This window comes from Dermacentor variabilis, unplaced genomic scaffold (assembly GCF_050947875.1).
Source record: "Dermacentor variabilis isolate Ectoservices unplaced genomic scaffold, ASM5094787v1 scaffold_13, whole genome shotgun sequence".
Lineage (NCBI taxonomy): Eukaryota > Metazoa > Arthropoda > Arachnida > Ixodida > Ixodidae > Dermacentor > Dermacentor variabilis.
In genome coordinates this window covers 44210202-44233459 of record NW_027460291.1, presented here as the reverse complement: position 1 = coordinate 44233459, position 23258 = coordinate 44210202, and the positions used below count along the sequence as shown (strand labels likewise).

Below are 23258 nucleotides of genomic sequence, written 5' to 3'. Positions count from 1 at the left end.
TTATATTCAGCACATTTTTCTATCACCTGATTGATAGTGTGAATATGGTCTATTGTTGAGTAGCCTGTACGGAATCGTGCCTGGTCCTTTGGTTCACAGAAGTCTAAGGTGTTCCTGATTCTATTTGCGATTAGCTTAGTAAATACTTTGTAGGCAACGGACAGTAAGCTGATCGGTCAATAATTTTTCAAGTATTTGGCGTCCCCTTTCTTATGGATTAGGATTATGTTAGCGTTCTTCCAAGATTCCGGTACGCTCGAGGTTATGAGGCATTGCGTATACAGGGTTCCCAGTTTTTCTAGAACAATGTTCCCACCATGCTTCAGCAAATTTGCTGTTACCTAATCCTCCCCAGCTGCCTTCCCCCTTTTCATAGCTCCCAAGGCGTTCTTTGCTTCTTCCGGCGTTACTTGTCGGATTTCAAATTCTTCTAGACTATTCTCTCTTCCATCCTCGTCGTGGGTGCTACTGGTACTGTATAAATCGCTATAGAACTCCTCAGCCACTTGAGCTATCTCATCCATATTAGTAATGATATTGCCGGCTTTGTCTCTTAACGCATACATGCGATTCTTGCCTATTTCTAGTTTCTTCTTCACTGCTTTTAGGCTTCCAACGTTCCTGAGAGCATGTTCAATTCTATCCATATTATAGTTCCTTATGTCAGCTGTCTTACGCTTGTTGATTTACTGAGAAAGTTCTGCCAGTTCTATTCTAGCTGTAGGGTTAGAGGCTTTCATACATTGGCGTTTCTTGCTCAGATCTTTCGTCTGCTTCGATAGCTTACTTGTATCCTGTCTAACGGAGTTACCACCGACTTCTATTGCACACTCCTTAATGATGCCCATTAGATGGTTGCTCATATCTTCAACACTAAGGTCATCTTCCTGTGTTTAAGATGAATACCTGTTCTGTAGCTTGATCCGGAATTCTTCTATTTTCCCTCTTACCGCTAACACATTGATCGGCTTCTTATGTACGCGTTTCTTCCGTTCCCTCCTCAAGTTTAGGCTAATGCGAGTTCTTACCATCCTATGGTCACTGCAGCGCACCGTGCCGAGCACGTCCACATCTTGCATGATGCCAGGGTTAGCGCAGAGTATAAAGTCTATTTCATTTCTGGCGAGATTCGGGCTCCTCCACGTCCACTTTCGGTTATCCCGATTGCGCAAGAAGGTATTCATTATCCGCATATTATTCTGTTCTGCAAACTCAACTAATAACTTTCCCCTGCTATTCCTAGAACCTATGCCATAGTCCCCCACTGACTTGTCTCCAGCCTGCTTCTTGCCTACCTTGGCATTGAAGTCGCCCATCAGTATAGTGTATTTTGTTTTGACTTTACCCATCGCCGATTCCACGTCTTCATAAAAGCTTTCGACTTCCTGGTCATCATGACTGGATGTAGGGGCGTAGACCTGTACTACCTTCAATTTGTACCTCTTATTAAGTTTCACAACAAGACCTGCCGCCCTCTCGTTAATGCTATAGAATTCCTGCATGTTACCAGCTATATCCTTAATAATCAGGAATCCGACTCCTAGTTCTCGTCTCTCCGCTAAGTCCCAGTAGCACAGTGCGCGCCCACTTTTTAGTACTGTATATGCTTCTTTTGTCCTCCTAACCTCACTGAGCCCTATTATATCCCATTTAATACCCTCTAATTCCTCCAATAACACTGCCAGACTCGCCTCACTAGATAACGTTCTAACGTTAAACGTTGCCAGGTTCAGATTCCAATGGCGGCATGTCTAAAAGTAAAGGCCGCTAAATGCGAGCTTCCAAAAAAGAGCCGTTGTTACCTCTTCATCCGAATACTGATGAACGACGTCGTCGGCGAAACGCGTAACTGTCGCTCTCTTGTCTGGCGGCTGAAGCATGATGTCGAAAGCTTGCTTGAATACACTAGCTTCCGAAGCTTCGTTGTCGCTTAAGTCGCCGCTGGTCGATTCGGAACTTGAGCTAGATGAATCATCACTCCCCGCAAGTAGTAAAAGCGCAAGTTGACGATGCGAAGTACCACTCAGTTCCTTCCCAGAGACAGCGTTTAGCGTTTACGGGCGGGCGCGCCATAGCGGTATGTTGGCTCTCGGTGGGCTGACATCAAGCGACTTCCGGTGGACTGCGTCAATTTTTGCGGAGTAGAGAGCACTGCTCCGTGGAGTGGATCTGGCGGTGGAGCCGCTCCCAACCAGCCAATGAAATGTACGGGAGGCACTCTCAATCTCCCAATGGAATAGACTTGCTCCGCAAGGAGCAGAAAGACTACTATTACAGGAAGTGCTCCGGATTTGCCATTGGAATTCACCACGAATCAATTGTGTGTGACACTAGGAAATTAAGGGCGGACTTCTGTAACTAGCTGTGCCTGATACTTTTTTTGTGTGTGTGCGTGTTAAATTTTGTATGCCTGCTCTATTTTTATTTGAATACCTTGAAGAATGCTGGCGAAACACTGCTGTTCTTGGTGTTTGCTTGTTCATTATTATACAATTTCCCCTAGTATACTTATCCCCGCATTCAGAAATGCGCTCTAACTTGAATCGAATGCTTGACTTGATCTCGATGACGCGTATAGCTTAAACGTGCCTAAGACGCTCATTGGGTTTCCTTGCGCGCGTTTACGTCAGGCGTTATTTTGACTAACCCCCGTATTGAGAAATGCATCTTAACTTGAAGCCCACGCTTGACTGTGATATAAATGACGCCTGTCGTGAACGCACCGAAGGAAATGCAATGAGCGTCCTGGGCACGTTCACGCAAAACAGTCATTTAAACCACGTCAATCATATGCTTCAACTTAAGATCATTTCTGATTACGGTGGTTAGTGTCGATCAAAAAGAAGTGTTCCCAGTTGTTTTCTTTTATTGCTCACCCCTTATGTCATAAAAAAGTTTTGAGTGCCTAAGATGAAAGCAACGATGACGACGACGACGATGACGGTGGTGGGAAATGCCTGCATGATCGCCGCTGTGAAGGTAATAGAGAGTTCCTTATACTTCGGAGACTTATCCATTACCAGATTCATTACATTGCGCGGAATCGATAGGTAAATATTTCCCTGATTATGCTCGCAGTTACCTCAGTGAGGAATTTTTAAAATACCGAAAGAACTAATGAGCCTAAAATTATCAATTATTTATTGACTGTAGTTTTCGGAAGATCACCGCCTCTTCTCTTGTCAGCTGGGGATGCGGGGGTGGATAGATCCTTCTACCCAGTCTGTAGTGGCTCAGGATATCGGCGTATCTTTTCGGGACGCTATCTTGTTGGTCTACCGGTGGTCGTGAACCTGGTGGGATAGCCCGGAGAATGTGATCTCGGGCAGCGGCATTAGCCGCTACATTACCCGCCAGGGACTCGTGTCCCGGGGCCCAGACAATGTACACCTCTGGAAAATTGTCTCGCTTTTCGAGGATGCACAGGGCTTGTTTGGAAATGCGGCCCTTTTGGTAATTTCTACATGCTGTTTGTGAGTCGGTGATGATCGTGATTAGATCTTCCTCTCGCTGGCCCGTAGTGGCCGCCAGGGCTATCGCCGTTTCTTCCGCGCAGTCGATGTCTGGAGTGCTTACCGAGGCCGCTGCCACCTCTTGTCCTTGGCCGTTGATCACGCTGATAGCGTGGGCCGCTCTGTTCTTGTACTTCGCCGCGTCGGTGTATCGGACTTCTCCTTGTTTTGGTCCCTCGTAGGCCTTACGCAGAGCTTTCACTCTCGCTCGCCTCCTTTCTCTGTGGTATTCAGGGTGCATGTTTCTCGGGATGCTGGCCACCGTGATCTTCTCCCTCAGGGGTAGAGGAACCCGCTGTTTTCTGGACTCATATTCGACTGGGTAGCCCAGTCTTATTAGCGTGTTCCTACCCGTGCTGGTGAGCTTGAGTCGCTCTATCTGGCTCGTCTTGTGGGCCTCTACTAGTTCCTCCCAAGTATTGTGGATGCCCAGGCTGAGTAGCTTCTCCGTCGACGTCGTCGGTGGAAGCCCCAGTACCAGCTTGTAGGTCTTTCGTATTAGGGTGTTCAATTTGTCTCTCTCGCTGTTCTTGAGACCCAGGTACGGGGTGCCGTAAGTGACTCTGCTGATTACCAGGGCTTGTATTAATCTGATTGTGTCCTGCTCTTTCAGGCCGTGCTTTTTGTTTGTCACTCTTCGCACCAAGTGCGCGACTTGGGTAACTGTCGCTTGCAGTTTTTTAATGGCGGCGAGACCGGCACCGTCCTTCTGGAGAGTGAGGCCCAGAATACAGAGTGTGTCCACCTTGGGTATGTTGACTCCATTTAGTGTCAACGTTGGGTCAGGTGTCTCCTGCGGAGGCCGCCCTCTTGTCCTCTTTTTGAGGATCAGGAGCTCCGACTTTTCCGGCGCGCATGAAAGACCGCAGCGGTGCAGATAATGCTCGGTCCTGTCGATGGCTTCCTGCAGGGCGTCTTGTTGTTCGCCCGCCGATCCCGTGCACGTCCACATGGTCAGGTCGTCTGCATACATTGCGTGACGGATACCCCTGATGTTCTCCAAGAGGTTCGGCAATCCCCTCATCGCTATATTGAACAGCAACGGGGAGATCACCGACCCCTGGGGGGTTCCTTTCTGCGGTATTTGGAACTTCTCGGTCCTGAGATTCCCCAGGCCTATGGTCACCGTTCTTCCCGTCAGGAAGTCCCGGACGTAGTTGTATGTCCGCCGTCCGCAGTTGGTATGTTGTAGGCTGTTTAGCACTGCTTCGTGTGAGACGTTGTCGAAGGCTCCCTTCACGTCGAGTGCCAGGATGGCACTCTTGTGGAATGTGCTGAGGCCGTCGATGACTTCTTCTTTCAGCTGAAGTAAAATGTCCTGGGTGGAGAGGTTCGGCCGGAAACCGAACATAGTGTTCGGCAGGTGCCCACCTTCTTCCAGATAGGGCGAGAGACGATTGTGGACCATGTGCTCGAAGAGTTTTCCCGCGCATGACGTGAGAGAGATCGGACGCAGGTTCTGTAGGTTGATGGGCTTGCCGGGTTTCGGGATCATCGTTACGTCCGCGTGCTTCCAGGAAGCCGGTATACTGCCGTTCTCCCAGCTTTCATTGATAAACTTTAGTAAACTCTCCGTTGCCCCGTCGTCCAGGTTACGGAGGGTCTTGTTGTTAATTTTATCCCTGCCGGGCGTCGTGTTTCTTGTGAGATTTCTTAAGGCTGCCACGATCTCCGACTTGGTGAAAGGTTGGTCTAAATCCGGATTGGGTTCCCCCTCGTACTCCGGGTGAATGACCGGCTGCGTCTTCCGTTGTTGCTCGTCTCCGATGTATTTCTCGGTGATGGCTTCGAGCGCTTCTTCTTCAGTTCCCTGGAAGTTGTGTATAAGTCTTTGTATGTGTTGCCCCGTGACAGTTTTTGATTCCGTCTTCGCGAGAAGGGTCTTTAGAATGGCCCAGGTCTTTCGGTTGCTGAGGATTCCCTGTAACTGGTCGCACATTTGATTCCAGTTCTGACGTCCGAGTTCTTCAGCATACTCCTCCGCCTGCCGCGAGACTGCGGCAATGCGGATCTTGAGTTTGCGGTTTCCCTTCTGCTTCTTCCATCTCTTCAAAAGTCCTCGCCTGGCCTCCCAGAGGTGAAGTAGGTGTGGGTCGACTTCGGGATTGTCCGCAGGGAGTTGGATGGTCTTTGTGTACTTGGTAACCAAGTCCATCACGTTCTTGGTCCACTCCTCGATGTCCTCTAGGCTTCTGGGGTGTTCGTCTTTCCGGAAAGCAGGCCAGTCCGTAATTTTGGCCTGACCTAATCTCACAGGGGTTTTGTGGTGCATGATGTCAGTCTGGATGATATGATGGTCGCTGCCCAGAGTCTCGTCCAGTCTCGACCACTCGACTTGCCTTAAGCCAGTGGAGAAGGTCAGGTATGGGCTGGTGTCTCTGGAGACACTGTTGCCGATTCTAGTTGGTATTAGAGGATCGGTCCACAACGTCAGCTGGTGGTGTTGTGCCGCGTTGTGCACGTCCATACCCTTCTTGTTGGTTGATCGGTAGCCCCAAGCCACATGTGGAGCGTTAAAGTCACCCACCACGAGAAGTTTTTGACCGTTGGTGACTTTCTTCACTTCTCTCAGGAACTTGTCCAAGTCCTTTAGTGTGTCGCGCGGAGGACTGTGTACATTCAGGATGTAGAGGCTCTGCAGGGTTTTCTTGGGAGGAACCAGCTCAATCAGAGTGTGTTCGATTCTGTGGTTGATTTGGTGCTGCTGCGTCGTGTAGTGCTTCTTGATGAGGACGGCGGTCCGGGTCCTTCCTTGGGCAATGTACGTTTTTTAGCCGCGCATCGTAATATTATTTGTTTCTGTTTCCTGTAACGCGATGACGTCAGGTTGGTGTAGGGTGCATAGGTGAAGTAAATTTTGCCGTTTCCGATTTATTCCTCTGCAATTCCACTGCCAAATTTTGAGGGTTTCGGTCGCTTCTTTCTTCTTTGCTATCTTATTCGCCATCTTGGCTTCCCAGAGTCTCGTTCATCTGGGCTTCTCTGATGGGGTATTTTGGCTTTTTCCTTGCCTGCTCTTTTTCCCTTTCTAGAATGGAGATGCGTTGGTTGAGTTCGTTGCCCATCTGGGTGATCTCCTGGCGGAGCGTTTGTACGGCTGCTTGGACGGTGGCTGCCACAGATTTGCTTATGGTGTCGACGGCCTGAGCCAGTTCGGCTCGGAACTCATTTCTCAGTTCGGCCTTGTCTTCAGTTCGGGCCTTGTTCATCTTGTACTCTATTCCCGAATCGAGGTCCTCCATCGGGGGAGTATGTTCCCTCGGCGGCGTTGGTGTTGTGGTCAGTTTCTGCTGTTTTTGCAATTCGTCAATGAGATGCTGGAGCTTCCTCTCCAGGGCTTGTTCCCTGGCCTGAGCTCTTCTGTCGCGTTCCTCCTGGCGACCTTCTTGCTCTTCTAGACGTTTCATGAGCACTTCATTCCGCTTGATCAGGTCGGCGTTTTGCCTTCTAAGAGAGGAGATGGTTTCCTCGTATCTCGAATTTCGCTCTTGTGTCGGCTGTGAGGGAAATGAGTCGGTTGTCGACTTGGAACTGGCTATCACTTCCGCCCAGGTGATCTTCTACGACCTATACTCACAAATGCGCCTTCTGCTCTACGCTTAATACCCTCTACCACATGGTATGGGAATGTCAACAAAATCCATCGACACCGCCCATCACCGGACCAACCGTCGAGCAGTGGGAGGCCCAACTGATAAGCTCGAGCCCTGAAGACCAGCATCGCCTGGTGAGCAGGGCCAAGCTATCAGCTCAAGCCCACGGCATCCTGGACTAGGGACGCCGCCCACCTCGGATGATTTTACCGTCGGCTCATTTCAACTAATAAAGTTTATTCCTCCTCCTCCTCCTCCTCCTTTATTGACTCCCTTCTTTTAAATTAATATTATGTAGGAATTTATTCAACTATCTAATCATAATGTAGTGATGGCGCGTTGCATATAGATTGTCCCATGTTTTTCTAGCGAAATATCCCCGCCCTCTTTCTTCTTTTTAAGAATGACCGTTACATAGCCTTCCCCTGCTGTTGGTCACCTGGATATATCACGCCAAGCCCTTAGAGCCTCTTCCCAAGTTAAACAAGGAAATTGAATTTCTTCTTTGAAGCTGCGTGTCATCGCAGTTACGTGGCTGTTCTCGATATCGTAAAATTAAGCGTATAATTTATTTGCTGTAGTTATATCATCAATATCGGCGAAGACATTGCCCTGCTTATCCTTGGCAGCACACACCTTGTTCAAAGATTCAGCACCACGCAACATTCTAACCAACCATATACTTCGCGTACACGGTAGCGCCAAAATAGAAACGGTAATTTTGAACTGGAAAATTGATAGTGTTCTGGGAAGCTGTGCTGGTGTTATTCAAATACTGAAATTATTTTTCTCGTTCGTGCGTGCCGCACCGCTGTGTCAGAGCAAGTTCTGGCACGCTTTGGTAGAACCGTGACGAGTGCGTAAATCAACTTCTGATATCGAATGCCTCTTGTCTGAAAGCCTGAGTAGAAAAGGCCCTGACCTCTTCTTCATTTCTTTGTTGAAGCGCTTTGTAAATGGCCTTCCAATTCCGAGCGCTGCATACGCTAACAACTTTGCGCAGTGAAATGCACTGAGGCACCAGATAATGCCCCGGGTCAAAGCACCTGCCATCCCTGGCAAGGCGCCAAATGGAACGCGGTCTGCCTATGGATGTGCCTTGAAAAAAAAAAAGAAAAACGGAATGTCTAAGCATGATCTGCGATGTCGGCTCCTGAAGTTCTCGACTCAAAATTTGCTGAGCACAACTATGTATATTTTTTTTCTTTTTATTACCATTGAAATTAAGGCAGCTTGGCTACCGAAACGATCGACTATCGCAATATCCTAGATAGGAAATGCAAAAAATAAATGTATTGAAACTACAAAAAAAATTGTGCGATGAAGTTCGAAAACACTGAGGAAGCCCATCCGTAGAAACACGGGAACATAGAGAGAAAGAAAAACACTGACTCGCCATTCCGGTCTTGTGAAAGTGAATGTCCAGCGAAGCTGTTGTGAAACCCCTGCCATAACAGCTGAGGGGTGTATGCAAGGCTTCGTCAAGGCGAAAGCCTTAGATGGCTCATGGGTCGAAAATTTGAGTCTGGTAAATTAAATGGCACCAACATTCAACGGCACAAAAATTGTGTGTCGAACCCTAGCTCAACCTTTGGTGGAAATCGAACACATGCCCTTTGGCGTTAATTAAAGCGAAGTTAATTAAGGTAGAGTTAATTACGATGGAGTTATTTAAGGCACTCGAACCCACGACGTTTGGTGAGAGAAAACAAGTAATAGGAATTAACAACGCATTCGAATGAGAATGCCAGATAACTTAATTAATGTCTCGTGAATGCACAGGCTTTCGCCTTCATCCCTTTGAGCATATGCTGAAGTGGCTGTCAATTCTTTTTTGTGACGCTGGTACCGCTGAAAGCATTTCTGCCAGATAGCTAAACTTGACATATTGCCTGGCTTCAATTTTGAACTAGCAATATGCGATATCAAGATGTTAATGAAAAATAAGCAGTTTTGTGGATATTAGTCTTCCTAAAATATACATTGTATGGCCGCTACCATGAAAACCGTTCTTCCAACAAAAGCGCCTCTTTAACTTCGGGCAATATTCTTCTTTTTTCATTTTTTCTTTAAATTATAAGTGAAATGTTTGGTGTATATATATGTATGCTGTTCCAGGTGGTGTATGGACCATTGCAATGAATGCGTGCACTGTTCGCTTCACTTTGCTGAGCACTTGTAGCCTCTCCCTAAGGTGGGTATGAACCATTGCATTATTTGTTTGCTTACTGGGGTATGAGCTATTGCTGATGATGATCGATGCTTGTTTAGAGCTTATTCTTTGTTGAAACGTACGCTGTTCTGTACGTTGTATGCGCGATTCCAATGAATGCATGCATTGTTCACCTCACTTTGCTGAGTGCTTGTATCCTATGCATTACGAGGAGGATGAGCCATTGTATATTTCGTAAACTTAGAGGGGTATGAGCCATTTCTGATGACGATAATTTTTATTCACGTGTGCACACGAAAAATGCCGACCACCTAGAGGCTAACCGTCTCGCTGTAAAAAAAAAAAAAAAAGCACGGGAACTACTTTCCACAGAGAATCAGAGAATCAGAGAATCGCTCAGGTGCCTACAACAGGAAAATCTCCAACAGCAAATTATTGCTACATTCATCCTGCCATAAGCCAATTAAATAGATTTTTTAGTCTTCTTTTGTGACTCCCACCAAAACTGGCAAACATCAACGGATGTCACAATTTGATTGAATCTGCACTCTGTGGACGATGGCACGAGGCCGTCAGTTCTTCGCTTGCTGCACCTGACATCGCCACAGTATTGTTGCCGGCGATGCGAAACACGATAGTTGATGATGATGATGATGATGATGATGTGTAGTGTTTTATGGCGCAAGGGCCAGGTTTGGCCAAAGAGCGCCATGACAAGCGGTAGTGTTAACGATGTATTATGGAAGATGTGACTTGGCTGTAAAGTTGCCTAAAAATAGTCGCTGTAAAGTGCGTAAAATCTACGTGCTATAAAATTATGGCGATGATTAATGACGAATACTATGAACATTAAAATCAATCGTAGGAGAATGATGCAAAATAGAAAAATATAGGATGGTAAAATTACTTGGAGCACTGCTGCCTCGCCAGAGCCCTTGAAGCACAAGGGCCTAGAGGCATGTGCTGTATGAAAGACCTATCACAGCGGCATCCTCTGAAGAGAGGACCCGCTACGAACATGTGGGGCTAACAACATGCAAGACAACATCTTTCAGAAAACTTAGGACTGTGTTGGTGTTAAATAAAGGTTCTGGGCCGAGTAGCATTACGGGATGTAGGGGGATGTGCTGCCGGTATGATAGGGAAAAATGTTTCCTTCTCTCAGATTCGGCTGCCCGACACTCCAGGACGACATGGAGGACGGTCAGCCTCTCCCCGCATTTGCCGCAGGTTGGAGGCTCGTTTCCCGTGAGTAAAAAGTTATGTGTGCCAAAAGTGTGTCCTATTCTTAGACGGCAGAATAGGACATCTGTCCGGCGGGATGTTGTTACAGGAGGCCAGAAACCTAATTGTGGCTTTATTATATGCAGTTTATTATTTATTTCTTCGTCCAACATGCGTTGCCAGTGGAAACAAGCATTGCACGGAAAGCGACAATGGCTGCATTTATTTGAACGCTACAAGAGCGGGTCAAGTCAGAAGACGGGCTCAGCGAACCCGAAGCGAGAGCGTTTACATGAACTCATACATCTAACGGGTCGATATAGAGAGATTGATGGATGTTGTTTCTTGGCGCAAGGGCCAGAAATGACCAAAGAGCGCCATGACATTTGATGATGAATGGCAATGAGTATCGTTGAATATGGCATAAATCGAGTGGCTGTATATTGGCCTAAAATATTCGCTATAAATGGTGTAAAATCTGTATCTATTAAAATAATGCAAATGAAAAGTGAGTTCTATGGTTGTAAAAGTACGTTGTGAATGAGTAGGTACTAAAACGTGTTAATTTATAGCAGCACCAGTGCCTCTGCGGAGCCCTTCAGCGCAAGGGCGGCGAGGCATGTGCTCTGTAAGTGATTTCATTGCAGCTACAGCCTCTGGGCAGAGGCTGTGCGACAAATAGCCGAGATAGAGAGAGAAAGAATCTTGGTTTTGGGGGGAAAAGTGCCGAGCGGTAACCGTCTCTCAATAGAGGACACCTGCAACGGCACTGCACAAGGATGAAGGGAGAGAAAGGTGGGAGTAGCAGCAGCAGCGACAACGGTTGCTTCGGCAGAATGCTCCGAGGCGAGGGAAACACAGTCCATCCTGTCCATCGCTGCTGGCTAAGAACCACCGGCTCCACCCGTCAGTGTTTGTATGCGCCACGCATGTGGGCCGGGCTGACGTCATTCCTATACCGTGCAGTCGAGCTGGGTCTGCCCGACTTGGTGCATGCTCAGCCCGATACGCTAGCGCTTACATGAGCACGACAAGCTAATCTTAACCCGAGAAATCGACTGAACGCGTGGTCGCTCTCACGTAAGCGACCCGAAATAATTAAAATACCACATGTTCTTAGCATGTTTACGGTCGTACGTTAGAGAAACCTCAAATCGGTAGAACCACCAGGTAGAAAATTGTATAAACAATGGTGCTACGTACAGCTAAAGGCTACGCATAGCTACGCACCGCGGTGAACGACAACTTGTTAAATGACGAATCGGGGAAATGGTTTTGTTGGAACGTGTTCAGGAGTGTCTCGATCTTAAAAAAAAAAATACCACAATGTACGACCAGTCGTGACAGTGTCCTTCAGCCATCGCCTTACATCCTTGGCGACATTAGAAGTGGTTTGTGCTCGTTTTCTTTTCGGGTTGACCGTGAGAAGGATGTCGCGCGCACTGAAACGAAGTGACATTCCCTGTCGGTTCCTTCGTTTGTTCAAGCTGCCATAGGCCGAGCTACGGCTGCACAATAGCTTCATTTTGCGGGCGATGCCAGTTGCTTTGCTTCGTTTATTCTGTTCATTGGTGTTACAGGTTTTTTTTTCGCCCTTTTATTTATTTATTTATTTATTTATTTATTTATTTATTTATCATACCCTCAAGGTACGGTTGTACATTGCAGAGGGGAGGGGCAAAGTAAGTAAATACAGAGGCAATCACAAAATAAGGAGGGAAGGCAAACAACATGGCAAAAAACATCGTATACAAAACAAGAATGGTAAATAGAAACTTGTGAGCGTGGCAAAAATACATGGCGGAACAAAATAAAGAAAGGAAAGAACATACGATATAAAAATACAAGCAATAATGTAAAACAATGGCATAAAAGCAGTTATTATACAGAACAAGCAAACGCAACAATTATTTACAACATGAAGCTTTATTTCTTTATTTGCTTCTATTTCTTTTTTTTATACCGTGCAGCCTTGTTGTCCTGCACGGAATGCACGGAATTCCGTGCATTCCATGCAGCCTAGCACAGTTTGAAAAAGGTATATACTTTTCCCATTTTAATGAGATGTCAAATTCCATACTGCATAATGGTGTGTACAGCATACACGCTTCCATGAAGTTCAGAAGAGTACCCGCCGTTGTTGCTCGGTGGCTATGGTGTTGGGCTGCTGAGCACGAGGTCGTGGGATCGAATCCCGGCCACGGCAGCCAGATTTCGATGGGAGCGGAGTGAGAAAACACCCGCGTACTTAGGCTTAGGTGCACATTAGAGGTCCCCGGCTGGTCGAAATTTCCGGAGTCCTCCACTGCGGCGTGCCTCATAATCAGAAAGTGGTTTTGGCGCGTACAGCACGCACACCCTCACTCAAAATCGCTCAAAAATATAAGGGGAAAATGCGGCAGAGACACTTACGGCTACTTACGTGTGGTAATGCGACGTATTGTACCGTTTATAGACATCGAAGGTACTCATGACGTGGGGCGACCTCCTCCCCATTGGTTGCGCCGTCACGTGCCCAATGACGCACGCGCTAGGCAAACCTTTAGCCAGCGAGAGCCGCCGTGGCGTGGCGACCGTGCTGGTCTCGCACGCCGGCGCCGGGTTCGAATCCCACCCAGACGAATATTTACGAATACCAAAGCTATTAACTATTCTTGTCCATGAGAGATTTGACGCCAATCCGGGCATTTTTGACGTGTTTTTAGTTTTCGCGCCGTCGGCCATTTTTCGTACCATCTTTCGGTCCCGCCGACTACGCCGACGGAAGTTCGCGTAATGGGGCATATAAGAAACTAAAAAGAAATAAGAGAAAAGTAAAAAAGGAAACAAACTTAGTTATGCAGTTCAACCATTAAAAACAGAAAATTTAAAGACTTTTATCTTTTGACCACGGTATTATCCGAGGGGATAATGGCAGCCCCGGTGTTTGGCTGAAAGGAACCAGCTTTGTCGAGAAATTGACCCAGATATCCAATGCTACAGTGTTTGCCCCAGCGCATATCGTTCGCAAACAGATACCCCGAGCGAACGATTTCCCGATCGAAGTTGTCGTACACGGCTCTTGCTTTCACGTCCGTAAGCCTACGGTCCTTAAGAGGCCGTAACGCACGCGCACACACGAAGCCACAAACACACGAGCCCGCGCGCCTGATGGCGACGGCGTCGATCGTTCGCGGCAGCTCTTATCGTCGTTCCCTCGTACATACAGCGCTGTTCCCGCGGGTCGCGTGTCAACAAGCGCGCCGGCCGTGCCGGCTCCGTGCAATTTTTTTTTCAACGATCCTTTTGAACGAGGGGCGCAGACCGCGTATATGTGCTCGGCGCTTTGGTTCCGTGAGCCGCGATAAATATAGGCCGCCCTGGCGCTGTGCACTTTGTCTGCCCGCGATTGGGCACGTACACAAAAGTATACCGATAGATTTTTCTTTTCTCGCACAACCATCGCCCGAGGGGACAACCGTCGATCGTGACAGAGCTTACGGGCCATTTGCGCTCAATGCCAATACGTATATGACCTTTCGCGAATTCGCTCGCCACTAGCAAATCCCATTTAGCGTTTTGGGCAGGCGACCATGTCGCAAGGCAGGGAGGGTATAGGTGTTTTTTTGTAAAACAAATAAGAGCCCTACAATGGCTTTGATACCTTAGGTCGTAACACAGAGGGGGGCGGGGGGGGGGGGGGAAGGGCGGAATCGCTGCTCGCCCATATGTTTTTGGCTTTTTCTTTAACGGTACTTCTTGCGAAACGTTCTAAACGTGCCGAAAGCAGGCGACGAAAGAACCGAGGCATATGCTCCATTGATTATTGAATAAGGCATAGAAAGATGGCTCTCGGCTGTTTCTATTTTTCGCTGTTATACGTATACTTCACCTCGAGCTATACGCAGTTAGCCTAGCGTGACTACTGGAGGGCTTCACGCCCAACTGTCACGAAAGCGCCTCACAGAGCCGCGCTTCTTTTTTTATGGGAAGTGCGAAATAGCTTGCCCCGCGATGCCAGTTGACGGAGAAGCGATCACAGAATGGAACTCGAAAACCCGATTTCAAGCGTTTGACTTGTTCTAACGGATGACTTTCGCTCGGAACTGACCTCGTCCTCGCGGGCGCAAAACGAAAACATAGCAATTGCTTTCCACATTCACTTGGTTTCTTCGGTTTTATCCAAACGTACGTATGCTGCATGAAATAAGCATAAAGAAAGGCAAGAACATTTATATACAGGGTGTTTCGGCGATCACGTTCAGAATTTTTAAAGGTTCCCTCTGGAAGATAGCTCAAATCTAGTTAATGAACCGGTCTACTCGAAGCGGCGGGCGCTACTTGCACAGAAAGTTAAAATACAAAACTGAATAATTAACAAGAATTTACTAATTAACTCTCTGGCTAATTATCTTATGACCAATATTGCAATTTACAAATTCGAGCAGTGGACTTCGCAAGGCGGATCCACTTGGAACGAATTCTCAGGACGACAGCAGTTTCCAGATATAAATTGGCGAACTTTGCGGAAAAATGCATTGGCGTTCTGCTACGTACGCAACGGAGTCCAGTGTCAGCCTTCACACTACATGCGGGACAAGAAGCTGCGCGAAGCTTGGATCGCGAAATTTAGAACCGGCAAGCAGCCATCAGCTAGAACTCGGTTGTGCAGGAAGCACTTCTTCGAGGAAGGTTTCCGCTAGCGTCGGGCTGCGATGTTCATGTGAGGAGCAGAAAGCGCGCACTGAGACGCTCGGCCGCGCGCGTTGCCCGGCTAATGTCATGAAGTTTTGATATGTGAACTGATTGATGCTAGACAGTGGCAAGTTCACTAGAATGGAAAGGAAACGGTAAGAAGCACATTAGAAAAAGGCATGGCATATGCTCATGTGTGTGTTAGCACCAAACAATGAATGTATACTGGATTAAGAAAAAGAAGCAGCGGGAATATACTCGCTGAGAAGACCGTTAAACATACAGTGCGATGCAACTTGAGAATTATGATATATAAACGTCAAAGAATTTAGAAGAAAAGAAAAAAAAAATGAATCGTCGCGACGGCACAACACAAGTCGCCGCGGGTGTCGAAGTCCCTATAGTCATAAATTTTTGAACAACTCTGACAACGTCCACGCAACAATGGTTGCTTCTGTACTGTCAAATGCTCATACGCTGCGGCCAAAAGCTCACGACACGGTGTGAAAACGCGCTCGCAGCGAAAGCGAAACGCTGTGCGCGGACATGCATGCAGACGCGCAGTCGGTCACCGCGAACTCGTGTGATCACTGCATTGCGGCTTCTTTTTGTTATGCTTCATTTGATTATACAGAGTTTGCTTTCTGCGGTTGCCTACTTTTCACGCAAGGGTTCGGGGGACTCCACAGTCGGCGTACACTGTACGTATTCGACAAAGAGATAACGTCAGTAAACCATTCTGTGCTTTCTGTTTGCCCAATAATATTATTGTGACAGTAAAGAAATTCTGTAGTTTCGAGAGTACTTAGAAAAATGTCCAGGAGGGCTCTCGCGTGGTGTTTCTATGAGCGCCGACAGCCAAACTTATGAGGAGCGCGTGGCGTTACCCCTCATACTACGCATGCGAGGTACAAACGACAGATCCATGGCCACTCCTTACGTTATCGCCGCCCATAGAACGTATAGAATGTATCAACCAATAAATCATTTTGGGCGTAAAAAACGACCTTGACTTGAGCCTCTGCGCAGCAGTAGTGTGATGTACAAAGCCACAAGAAAGTTACTTCCGCGTGCCAACATGGGACAGCGGTCACACGACATCATCGCTCCTACGCGGACCATTGTCATACGGTGAGAGGATAAGTGCTGGTAGGTTATGTTCATCATTTAAAGGTTTATTAGATAACTCTTTCGAGGGTTACTTACAAAAAAACGCGAAAGGAAGGGGAAGGGGGTTAGTATGTGAAAGTCTTCATGGCGATGATAGCGCCCTTGTCCGGAGGCCAGAATCCCGTGCAATTTCTTGGCATTTTTCGTCGTTTGGACATTTTCGCGCGACATCTTTGGGACTGCTGCAAGGACGCGCTGTAAAATTAGCGACAATTCATTATGGTGGCGCTAAACGCATCAGTGAATGAAAATTCACCACTAAAGGTGCATTAGGGTCCCCTCGCTCTCCCCTGCCGCCCCACAGCCTTTCGCGCGAAGGAGCACGGCGCGTTTGCTTTCCGCCTTTTCCTTCGCGCGGCCAAGATTGAGCCACACGTACAGCATACGTACTACTCGCACGTACGGCATACGTACTACTCGCACGTACAGCATACAACGCGCGACGACGGTGTTATCGCCTTTGGGCTTTATAGAAAACATCACGGCGGCGGCGACGGCAAAACTGCGCCTCGAGTATCCATATAATTGGTATCGCAATAAAAAAGGCGCAGTTCCGCTTGAAAAGGAAAGCATCGATTGCGACAGCAAATTCGTAGACAGCTATACAGCATGAAGTAAGGATAGTAATTTTCTCGGTCGTATAAACTAGGAAACCATTTCCCTATATACTAACTGAATTAAAAAGGATGCTGTCAGCGCGCACAATCAAACATGAACACATCACACTCGATGAGCGCGGACACTTGCTGTGAAAACGCTGGCGTGAGCAAGCCCGGCAGCAGCAGCGAGCGAAGTGACCTTCGTGCTGTCTATCGCTTCAACGCAAGAGTGGCGAGAAAACAGCGCGCGCAAAGGTATGAGGCGTCTGTACATCGATTTCAAGATAAGGCGCGCGCGACCGCGCGGCCGTGTGAAGTACGCACTTGTTGGCTGAGTCGACTATTACTGTTATTACTTAAAGGCGCCGGGCAAGACAGTTCCTATAACTTTTGTTACTTATTTCGTAACCACTGCACATGTGACACCATCTATCAGTCATCAGGCATTTGTTTCTGCGCTTTTACAATTCGTTGTTGTGTTTTCAATGCTGACTTACTAGTAACTATAGATCATGTATGCGAAATGCGAAAGCACCCGTGTGCTTAGATTTAGGTGCCCGTTAAAGAACCGCAGGTGGTGCAAATTTCTGGAATCCTCCACTAAGCCTTGCCTAATAATCAGATCGGGGTTTTGGCCCGTCGAACCCCACAATTTAAGTTCTTTAATATATATATATATATATATATATGTGTGTGTGTGTGTGTGTGTGTGTGTGTGTGTGTGTGTGTGTGCGTGCGTGCGTGCGTGCGTGTGTGTGTGTGTGTGTGTGTGTATACACCAACCCACGTCTTCGCATTGCACGTTCCATGCTCTTACCAATTTAGCTAGCGCGGAGCCGTTTTCCCATCCGTTTTCCTGGTTCCTGATGTTTATCTGATAGAGCTAACATTAAGCGGTGGCGCTAGCTAACACTCCCAGGGTTAGTTCTAGTAGATAAATAAATACCCCAGAAAGTGGATGGGAAAATGGCGCCATGGTAGCTCAACTAGTAAGAGTATCGTACGCGCAATGTGAAGCCGTCGGTTCGTATCCCACCTTCAGCCAGTTGTTTTTTCCTCCATTTTCATTTCGATTAAGTTCTTGTTTATTTCATTCATATAATAAGTACAAGTAATTTCCCCTATGCTGTCCTTGCTGTCTTTGGTGGACTCTGATATATATATATATATATATATATATATATATATATATATATATATATATATATATATATATATATATATATATAAGTTCTGCCGTTGTCATTAATAACAAACAAAAATTACTTAAACACGAATAAATTATTGCATAATTGAGTCACCTCAAATGTCATATGATGTACGCTGCGTTCGAGAGTACCACAGTTTAATGGTTTCCAGCTCGCTGCATTTTCTGTAGTTATATGTCCCGCGTTTCAATGTTGTGGTGTAAAACGCGAAAATGAATACAAGTGAATGCAGGATCGATGCTCCTAACAAGCGCGACCGCAGCGCTCTCCAAGGGGTTTGAAATAACACTACTGAGTGGCGGACTTGATGGGCGCATAAAAATGACGAGGCGGTAGTGTAACAGCAGCAATCAATAAAATTAATTTAGTTTACTTTTTCTATTCGTTCTTGTTTTTTGCTTCGCTTCAGTGCTACTCTTCATCGCCGCCTTAAACCGCGTCTTCGAGTAATGCAACTCAATGGCCAGAATTGTGCTATCTGCCACAGACAATTTTAAACATTTTTAGCAGCCTTCGCCAAAACTTGCAATGCACTAAATTGATCGAATTTCTGGCACCTTACCTACGACAGCATTCAAATAGAGACTTAAACGTAAAAGTAAACATAACTTTCCTTTTGGGCTAATGGATGACAGGATAAGCTCACGAAATAGCGACGCTCGGGTCAGGCTCCACTAGAATGCGCTGGATATTTCACTTTCAAAATTTTTATTTCCACCGAGCACTTTCGTAGTGCTGGGTATAGACGTACACTATGGCGCTTTGTCAGCAAGAGGTGGTGGCGTTGCCATCGGGAGTGACTTTCACACGGTAGGCACCCCGTCGCCGAGCTGCCGCGCGTATACCTCAGCAACCGCTGTAGGTTTCTCGGGCGATTGGGCGATTCTCTGTGTGGGATATTTATTACATTGTTTTACAAGTAAGTATACACAGCATGCCCATGAACTGCGCTACGCCGAAAGACGCAAAGGACTCAAGTTTGCATAGTTTTTCCTGTCGATGAAAAGTGTCACAGGCAATGGGGCACAGCGGTAAAAGGCGAAAGTTGGATTCCGATGCCAGCTCATCGACTATGCGCCAAACGTTTCGTCACAGTTAAGCTTCTGGATTACTTTCCGTGGCATGCATCAGCAAACAAGGGTGCTCAAGATTGTTAATAGCGCATCATTGCAATTTCTTACCGCACCGTGGGAAAGCTAGATTAGGATAAGCCTTGATGTAGGTCGAGCGAGCAGATGCACCTGAAAGCACGTCACATTAGTAGTATACGGGGTGTTTGTTTTTTTAGCTGCACCAAATATTTAAAGTTAAACGAAATATAACACATCGTTACGTTGTGCTTACCATTGCAGTTTATGGATAGGCATGCAGCCTCTCCATACAGAGCAATTTCCGCAATTACGTGCATAATTATCGAAGTTACGGTAATTGCCTTTCCAGTTATCAACAATAGGTGGATAGGTGGCTACAGCAAATGGGTACTTTGGGGTCCCTCCTCGACACTACCTATCCCGACGATTGAATTCTAAATAGCGGATTTCATGTGGGACCTACGCGAACAATTAGTTCCCCTTGGCAGGCTCCTTGCAACCGAAAGTGACTGGGAAAAGAGCGTCTGTGTCGTCGATGTCACCCCCCCCCCCCCTCCCGCCTTTCGTCACGTCTCCGAGGTCACAACCCGCCCGGCCCCGCGAGCAGCTGGCGTTGTCTCCTTGCTGTCTGCGGCGTTGGCCTAGCGGTTCAATGCCGGCGGGCCGCCGAATTCACTTCGTCGCTCCTTTGTGCCCCTGAAACGGCATTTCGTCGGCGGAAGTGGGCATGTGGCACCCAACGGAACGACGGAGCAAATAAATAAATACTGAAAAGTTACAATGCGCACAATAATAATCAAGAATAACGGCTCACTGTCAAAAGGCGGGTCTGCCTCATCATAGCGTCACCACAGTTTTGCGCGACGGACAAAAGTAAAACGCATACAAACAAGGAAGTGTCTTTTCATGGAACGGAGCGACACGCGTGTGACAAGTGTGACACTCTGTGATCACGCCCTTCCGTCCTGTCGACCTTCTGTCGCTATAGGAGCGCGCCAAATGTCCCAGCACATGCCGAATGGCTTGGCTTGTCTTACTCTACATAGCCTAAACATGATGTTTACCGGTCTCTCTCCCGTCTCCAGTGAAGGGCACAGAAGACACATTCACAAAGCCACGCATACGTGCCAGAGCGCCAACTCGATTTCTGCACGAAAAATGGCGACGCCCATGCATTGCCACGGGTCCACCACATAGAAACGTGCTCAGGTCATTGGTGCTCCGCCCATTTTTCGCGCACACTTCGGTGGACAGGCAGGTCACGTCGTGCGGCGGCCACCGGCGACGGGTACCGCGAGCAATATATCTGCGCGCAAACACACGCGTCCCCGGCGTGTTCTCCACGAGTATACCGCAGTGACGGCTGTTGTTGCGAAGGTGCGGGCCCTGGGCTGTCACCGAGGCTCTGCCTCAGCGCTGTGACCTATTTACGGATGCATCTCTATCCCTCTTCTATTCTGCGCGGTTTGTTGGGAAACACGCAGTCGCGTTCATGAGATTCGGGCGATCGACGCAAAATTATCCGGGGAACTACGAGGGTCGAACCGAGGGCGTTAAGCATCTGAAATTTATCTCGAGCTTCCCTGTCCTCTGCAGTCATATATGTACACATAGATACCGCACTTTCCGGGCTGTAGTCAGCGGAGCGTAGAAGCTTAAAAGCGAAAATTTTGCTCGGTGCAGATGTTGATGTCGCCATGTGAGACAGCTGGAACTTGGACGTGGCTCGCGTAGCCAAAGCAAGGAAAGTCTCAAGAAGAGGCCAGAAGTGTCTGTCAGTTATTTTTCTTGCTTCGCCAATGCAAGAAATAGAGCTAAACCTGTGTGCGCGTTTAGCGCAGCTGAATTGTTACCTGGAAATTCTCAAGACTCGTCAAGGCCTCTAACACCGGCTCATTAATTCGCACTACTGAAGATTAAGTGTTTAATCAAAACACGTTTACGGAACGCCATCTGTCGTGGCAGCATTTGCATAAAGCTTTGCCTCGTATTTATCAATGTTGGACTGCGTAGGGATTACGCTATACTTCGAAGCAGGACAAACGGAATAGAAAATCAGTGGAAATTGAAAAAGAAAAGAAACAAAAGAAAATCAGCATTGCAGGCACCGAAAGCTTCACTGCAAAATGCAGGACGAACGAGAAGTTGTCTTCCGGTGGCATATATTGCTGAAAGACATGCTGAAAAACCGCCCGTGTCGCAGTCACTGTTTCCGTGTGTTTCTTTTTCCACGGTATCTTGTTATAGCCACATACGGGGTGATAATTGTTAAGTGTTCCGGAATTAAAAATATATCACCTGTTGCCAATAACATAATTCTTGTCCTCAATTGCACTGGCATTATCGAATAGGCGGACATTACTTGGACACGAAATCTAAACATATTAAACAAATTTAAAAAATCCCTAATTAACTGCTTTATTATTTTGCGACACATATTGCTATTTACGAATCGGGTTTGTTGAGTTTCCAAGACGCATCCCATTGAAATCAATTTCGAGAATGAACCAGTTTGGAGATAAGATATGCGCAATAAAAATAGCCGTAGCAATACACTGTTACTCCTCTTACTTTTTTAACAAAATGCTCTTTTATGTATTGAAGTACTAAAGTAACTGGAACGCCCACGTATATTGTCCTACATTTTAGGAATTAATATCTGGATACAGGGTGTCATGTTGGAGATTCATTCCAAGTTGATACGTCTTGCAAACTGACCGGCTCCAACTCGTCATTACAATAGCTGCCGTAAAGTGGTAAATTAAGGAGTTAATTAGTGAATTTTTGTTAGTTAAAATGTGTTTCCATTTCCCGTGCTATTAATGTCCGCTTCTTCGAATACTCCAGTTCAAGGACAAGAATTATGTTATCGGTCACAGGCAAATTGCAGAAATATCGTAAAACTTAAAAATTCTCCCCCAAACACAACGACAACGCATGCTGACGTCGTGAAATTACGCTTTTAAAGAAGAGAAAGGCATGCCTGGCCTTGCCCCATCTTTAAATGTTAAAGCCTTGCCAGCACCTGCGAATTGAAAAACATCGCACAAAAATTGGCTGTTCACTGAAGTAACCTGTGTGTCTTGTGCGAACTTCGTAACAAAGGTACATAAAACGTTCGCACATTTCCTCTCTTGCTCTCTTGCTCTATTTCAGCGGAGCGATAGAAACCTCTGTCGTCATGTCACTCGTACAGAAATGGCAGACTGTGAATAGCGACCTTGCGATAGTACGTAGCACGAATGGGTCCAAAATATCTCCAACAGACGAGGCGAAAAGCGGAAGCATATTTTCGATGGATGTCTATTGAACTGAAGAAAAAAATTCACCAGTGATATCATCATCATCATCATCATCATCATCATCATCATCATCATCATCATCCTGGTTACGCCCACTGCAGGTCAAAGGCCTCTCCCATAGTTCTCCAACTACCCCGGTCATGTACTAATTGTGGCCATGTCGTCCCTGCAAACTTCTTAATCTGATCCGCCCACCTAACTTTCTGCCGCCCCCTGCTACGCTTCCCTTCCCTTGGAATCCAATCCGTAACCCTTAACGACCATCGGTTATCTTCCCTCCTCATTACATGTCCTGTTCATGCCCCCCCCCCCCCCCCCCCCCCATTTCTTTTTCTTGATTTCAACTAAGAACCAGCTATCCATAGCTCGTTGCGTCGTCTTCAATTTAAGTAGAACCCTTTTCGTAAGGCTCCAGGTTTCTGCCCCGTACGTGAGTACTGGTAAGACACAGCTGCTACACATTTTTCTCTTGAGGGATTAATGGCAACCTGCTGTTCATGATCTGAGAATCCTTCCCAAACGCACCCGCCCACTCTTATTCTTCTGATTATTTCAGTCTCATGATCCCGATCCGCGGTCACTACCTGCCCTAAGTAGATGTATTCCCTTACCACTTCCAGTGCCTCGCTACCTATCGTAAACTGCTGTTATCTTCCGAGACTGTTAAGCATTACTTTAGTTTTCTGCAGAATTAATTTTAGACCCACCCTTC

The 23258-nt window shown here is 47.0% G+C and overlaps 1 protein-coding gene across 1 annotated transcript in view; it reads right to left on the bottom strand.

The window, feature by feature from the left end:
- The window catches only part of LOC142566856 (whirlin-like), a 428510-nt gene that overhangs the window by 391079 nt on the left and 14173 nt on the right, over window positions 1-23258 (bottom strand). The window lies entirely within an intron of this gene.